Source organism: Phoca vitulina, unplaced genomic scaffold, assembly GCF_004348235.1.
Source record: "Phoca vitulina isolate PV1807 unplaced genomic scaffold, GSC_HSeal_1.0 scaffold25, whole genome shotgun sequence".
NCBI classification, from domain to species: Eukaryota; Metazoa; Chordata; class Mammalia; order Carnivora; family Phocidae; genus Phoca; species Phoca vitulina.
The window spans coordinates 36,596,465-36,602,506 of NW_022589728.1; the positions used below are offsets into that span (position 1 = coordinate 36,596,465).

Consider the following 6,042-nt stretch of genomic DNA (forward strand, 5'->3'; position numbering starts at 1 on the left):
GTAAGAATCAATTCAGTGCTTATTACAAACTTACATCAGTCATAGTACAGATACTGTTATCTTAAATTCATTTTAGCATTTCCTGCTTTGTACAGAAAAGGATTTAAACTAAGTCTGTCTAAAATAAATTTATTTCCACCAATTTGACTTCCACCATGTTGCCTCTCTGACAAAATTTGTCACTAATTATCATTTTCTACATCACTGGAAAAATAGATATTCACTCTCCCAAGTCCTTGGTATTACCTACAAACTTACCCACTTCTGACTTCTTTTCTTCTTTTCAGGGTTGTAATGGAAATCATCATTTTCTCCTTCTACTTAAGAAAAAGCCCTATTAGAAATACTATATAATCCAGCAATCCCTCTTCCGGGTATATATCCAAAGGAAATGAAATTAGTACCTCAAAGAGATACCTGCACTCCCAAGTCCACTGCAGCACTATTCACAATAGCCAAGATACAGATGTGACCTAAGTGTCTGTTGATGGATGAATGGATAAAAAAATTGTGATATGTACATACAATGCAATATTATTCAGCCTTAAAAAAGGAGATCCTGCCATATGCAACAATATGAATGAAACTGGAGGACATTATGCTAAGTGGAATAACGCAAAAAGAAAAATACTGCATTATGTCACTTATATCAAAAATCTGAAAAAAGTTGATTCACCGAAGCAGAAGCAGAAATTAGAAAGGTGCGAAAAATGAGAGATGTTGGTCAAAGGGTACAAAATTGCAGTTGTGTAGGATGAATAAGTTCTAGAGAGCTAATGTACAGCATGATGACTATTGTTAATATCACTATATTGTATACCAGAAATTTGCTTAGATTTCAGATGCTTTCACCAAAAAAGAAGTTAACTATGAGAAGAGATAGATATATTAATTAGCTTGACTGCAGTAATCATTTCACTATATATCAAAACATTATGTCGTATACTTTAAGTATAATTTTTACTTAAAATGTCCCTATTAATCATATATGATTGAGAGACCCAAAACTCAAAACAACAGTGACTAAAATAAAGTTGATGTGTATTTCTTTACTGGGTCAAGTTTGGATATAAGAACTCCAGAACCGACCAGGAGGCTTCACCAAAATATTGGAACTCAGACTCCTTCAATCCTGCTATTCCACTGGTCTGAGCATATAGCTTTCACTTTATGGATGAGGACAACAGCTTGAACTCCAGCCATTTTTTCTACATACTAACCAGCAGGAAAAAGGAAAGGCTAAAAAGTAAAATGGTATCTTCCTCATTCTAAGCATACATGCAAATTGCACACACATCTCTGCTTAGAGCCTATTGCCATAACTCAGCTATCTTTAACTGTAAGATGGCTAAGAAATATAATTTTTTTCCTGAAGACACAAGTCCAACTAAAAATTAGATTCTCTTAATAAGTAACAATCGGAAACTGGTTCTTAAAGAACAACGAGTAAAAACATCCACACACTCGATCTCTATTCTATATTCCATCTTACCTTCTAAGAGATTCATTCTATAAAATGTATACAAATCTATCATAAAATATAAGGTGTTTAATGACCTGTGTCATATTTAACTCTTTTGTCTCAAGTTCTGCCACCATCATCTCAAATTTCAAATTCTCCCTCACCTCCAGACACTTGGTAATCCACTGTTTTGCAAAACTGTGTGTCACTGAAGGCTCAATCAGATCAGCTGTGCTGTAGATAAGAACCACTACAAATAATACTGAATAAAGAACTTATAGGAATTCAACTCTAAGCAGGAATGGACGTGGTGAAGTCTATGCAAAGCTATTGTCTCTGAGTCTGAGGATGAGCCTGAAGAGGTATGACTCTCTTGGTCTAGAGGTCAGAAAGAAAAGCTGAACATGGAGGGAAATGATGAGAAACCAGAACCACGAGGATGAGCTGGAACTTGCACCTGTCTTTAGCATCTGCTATCAGCTTCAATGCTAGGATTGCCCTGCAGAAAAAGCTGACTCTCTTGAGCATAGATCTGTTCACATGCCAGGCACGGGATTCAGAGAACCCATGGGAGAAAATCCGGCAGGAGGGAAAGGAGTTGCAAGCCTGCGTGTTGACCCTTGCCAACAAAGTAAGCCAACACTGCCACGTGCTCAGCGCCCCAGACCAACCTCTAAAACATAAAACACTATCACCACTCTCTCATTTCTGCCTGCCAAATCACATGCAAATTCATCTTGTTGTCATCCATAATCCAGAACAATGATGGGAAGGGGATGTTTGGAAAGGTAGTTAGAGCTCAGCTTATTTGGCACAGAATAAACCTGTCTGTGTTATTTGGGTCTCATTTTTAAAACATATTTCTTCAAGATTCCTTTCCATAACTCCTAAGACTAGGCTAACTACTAAAATGTGGCTCTGGAGTACTTCTCTTTTTTTCTTCAGTCATATGTAGGTTTTTTTTTGGTTTTTCGTTTTTTTGTTTGTTTGTTTGTTTTTATTGATCATATCTGCCCCCACAAAATGAGAAAATAAAACTTTTCAGTCTGGAAAAAGGCACAGATAGGTTTTTCACTGAAAAAAAAAAAAGGTTTTGAAATAGTCCCTTCAAAGTTAAAGATTTTCTCCATATTCTTCCACTTAGAACTGTTTTTGGAATTTATGAAATTGATTTCATTGAATGATTTTGTTTGCACAATTTTAAGAATTAACTTTGGCAGTTTCTATATACACAGAAGCTTTTTTTTCCAAGAGGTAACTTCTGTGAAGGAAGACAGTAAAATGGAGGCCAACACGGTGAATTATTTGTCAATCTCGATCTAGCCCAAAGGACTCGGATGTTCGTTATGCACTAGGTTTTTATCTTTCCTCCCCATCTCTACTGAATAAATAAATGTTGTAAGCAATGCAGTATTTTCTGTAATTTTTTAAAAATTCCTATCTTTATTATTTAATAGGACTAGAAGGTGTGAACAAATACGTCGAGATAATCACCAAGCAAAATCAACTGAGTACTCTTTGTCAGGGTACGTTTTCTATACCCGTAGAGAAAGTGTTTCTAATGAAAGGAAAAATACAAAGAATAAAAAGTATACTCCTTACATAAAAATTAAATTTTCAAAGTTGTTCCCAACACACCTCTTTTCTCCCTACAGAAGTCTCTGTACTTAGTTGAACATAATTATAAGTAAAATGAATTGTTAGGTTCATAGGATATAAAGTCAGGACCATGGGAATATACAAAGTATTAAATCTGAAATATAATTTGGTTTTTCTCTGGAAAAATTTTGTCATTTTTTTCTGACTTGCACTTCAGAAGTTTTCCAATGTATCAAAATATTAGTTGATTTTAAATGTTACAGAAGTTAACAAAGAACTTGCCTCTTCCAACTGTGCTTCTCTCATCTAATGTGAACGGCAGTTTTTTCATGTTGGCCACATACTGAGCGAAGTGCCTTTATGCTAATTTGGAATCACCCTGTCCTATGCTTAGCAATGAATTAATATCAAGATGGTTTTTCATTTTTGAAAAATGAACTGTGATTCTTTAATAAAAATAAATCAAGTATTATTTATTATATTTGACAAGCTACTCAGCTAGCTAGGGCAACATTTAGTGATGTCCCCAGATAAAGATTTAGGTAACATTCTTTGAAAATAGGAGTCCCTGGTGAATTCTTAGGCCTTGGTACTGTTTGTGATTGTTAGTTTTGCCTGTACCTCTGTGAAATGGTAAAAAGTGAATGAGTTCATTAAAGAAATCGGCTACTAGGGGAATTAATTAAATTCTACTTTTTTTTCTTAGTGTATTAGGTATATTGACTAAGTTGCAAAACTGAAACAATCAGCTTAATGTACTTTTTAAGTCGACAAAATATTGTATCAGATTTAAGAGAAATAAAAAACAATTTTTAAAAATGTAAATCGAATGAAACATTGAAGTATTTATTCTTTCTCAACAGACAGCATTGATTTTAAAATCCAATGCATAAAAGCAGGGCACTGGGCTGTCCCGCGGATCTGTCTCTTGCTTCAACAGTGTTTGGACCGAACAGACCCAGGGATGCCCCTTCTACCAGCCTGAGACCACTCTCCAACCTTTTTTCCAGTCACAACCTTCAGAGCCATGTTCTTGGCCACCCTCTGCCTCCAGGACCAGCCAACACTCTATTTTGAGCTTAGCTCCTTATTACCATCAACCATGAGCTCCCAGATTTGTCAGAATTATTCCACCGAGCGGCACCTGGGTGGCTCAGTTGGTTAAGCATCTGCTTCGTCTCCGGTCATGATCTCGGGGTCCTGGGATCGAGCCCTGTGTCAGGCTCCCTGCTCAGCGGGGAGCCTGCCTCTCCCTCTTCCTCTGCCACTCTGCCTGCTTGTGCTCGCTCTCTCTCTCTTTCTCAAATAAATAAATAAAATCTTAAAAAAAAAAAAAAAAAAAGAATTATTCCACCGAGGGGGAGGCTGTCATCAACTGCCTTGTCCATGTGCATCTGTGAGCCTCCTACACCTACCTCTCTCTGTGCTTCTATTTCCACCGGGAGGATGTGGCTCTGGAGGACATGGACCCCTTTTTCCTCCAGTTGGCTGAGGAGAAGCACGTCTGCTCTTGAAGATGTAAAAGAAGCTCAGCCTCCACACCCTCTTCCAGGACCTGCAGAAGCCATCCTAAGATGAGTGGCCTAAAACCCTGGATACCATGGACGCTGCCCTGGTGCTGGAGAACCTGACCCAGGCCCTTTGGGATCTGCATGCCTTGGGTTCAGCCCGCACACACAACGATTTCTGTGACTTCCTGGAGAACTACTTCCTAGAAGAGCAGGTGAAACTTGTCAAGAAGATGGGGAACCACCTGACTAATCTCTGTAGGCTGGCTGGGCTGGACGAGGATCTCTTCGAAAGGCTCACCCTCCAGCATGACTAGGATCCTCTGAAGCCCAGCATCCTCCTGGTGCCAGGGCTTGTGCCTGAGCTTCTCCCTGAAGCAAGTAAGCAGCATTTTAACCACCTTGGAGCCCTCTTGCAAGCCCTAGACCAAATGGAAACAATAAAGCTTTTTGGAGCCAAAAAATAAATATATAAATAAATAAAATTAAAAATAAAAAAATAATAAAATTTAAAAATAATAAAATCTGATGGATAAAAAGTGGTTTTCTGTCTTTGTTTTGAACTATCAATTAAAAGCTCACATTCTTATAAGAAGTAACACTATTATGAAAAAAAAAAACTCTAGACATGATAAATCTGGTTGTTGTATTAGAACTACTGAGGGAAGCCTAGGCTCTGTCCCTCTAAATGTAACCTCTAAATGGATTTCACCCACAAGTGAGAACTACCAAATATCCAGACATTGTCAGAAGAGGACAGATAAATGGAAACACTTGAAGTAGGAAAGAGAGTCTTTCCATCTTTCCTTTTTGTGGTGATACGCTACCTGCGATATGCCAAGAACTATAATGCTGTACATGGGATAGAGGTACTGCCTACATCCTGCCACAGGGTTTAGGAAAGCTTTAAGGATAAAGCAGAATTCGAAAGGGGAAAAGAGATACAGGTTGGGAACGAGAGAAAGGTAGGGACAAGAGGATCACACATTTAGCAGGAAAGGAAGGGCCAAATGAATGTGACTATATGAATTATTACCATGTTATTATGTATTAAAAGCCATACAACATAAGATACATTGCATTTTCTGATAAACAAAAACAACCTTAAAAGAGTTTCCAACCTACAGGAAAGCTTCAGCGTAACAGATTTAAAATAGAAAGAACCCATAGTTATTTTACAAGGCCAAGGTTTTAATGCACCAAGTGAAAAAATAAACCCTAAAGGGGGGATGCAAACTAGCCCAGAAAGAAATCAGTCATATCACGCACATGTGGTCATTGGATTTGATTGGCGAAATCTGAGTTCCAAAAGTGCTATGTATTTTATGTTATATAAGTGATCACAACAACTTGAGACCAGATTAACTTTACCGAAAGTTTCTTTCCTTACTGCTCAAATTAAATCAGTGATAGTGGATGGGGAAGCTGCTAAGCATACCCAAATGCTCTGTTCTCTCTACATTAGTCAATAAG

General features: G+C 37.7%; 1 pseudogene; it reads left to right on the forward strand.

The window, feature by feature from the left end:
* Positions 1 to 1,901: 1,901 nt before the first annotated feature.
* LOC116643266 lies at positions 1,902 to 4,886 on the forward strand (annotated as a pseudogene).
* Positions 4,887 to 6,042: the final 1,156 nt, after the last annotated feature.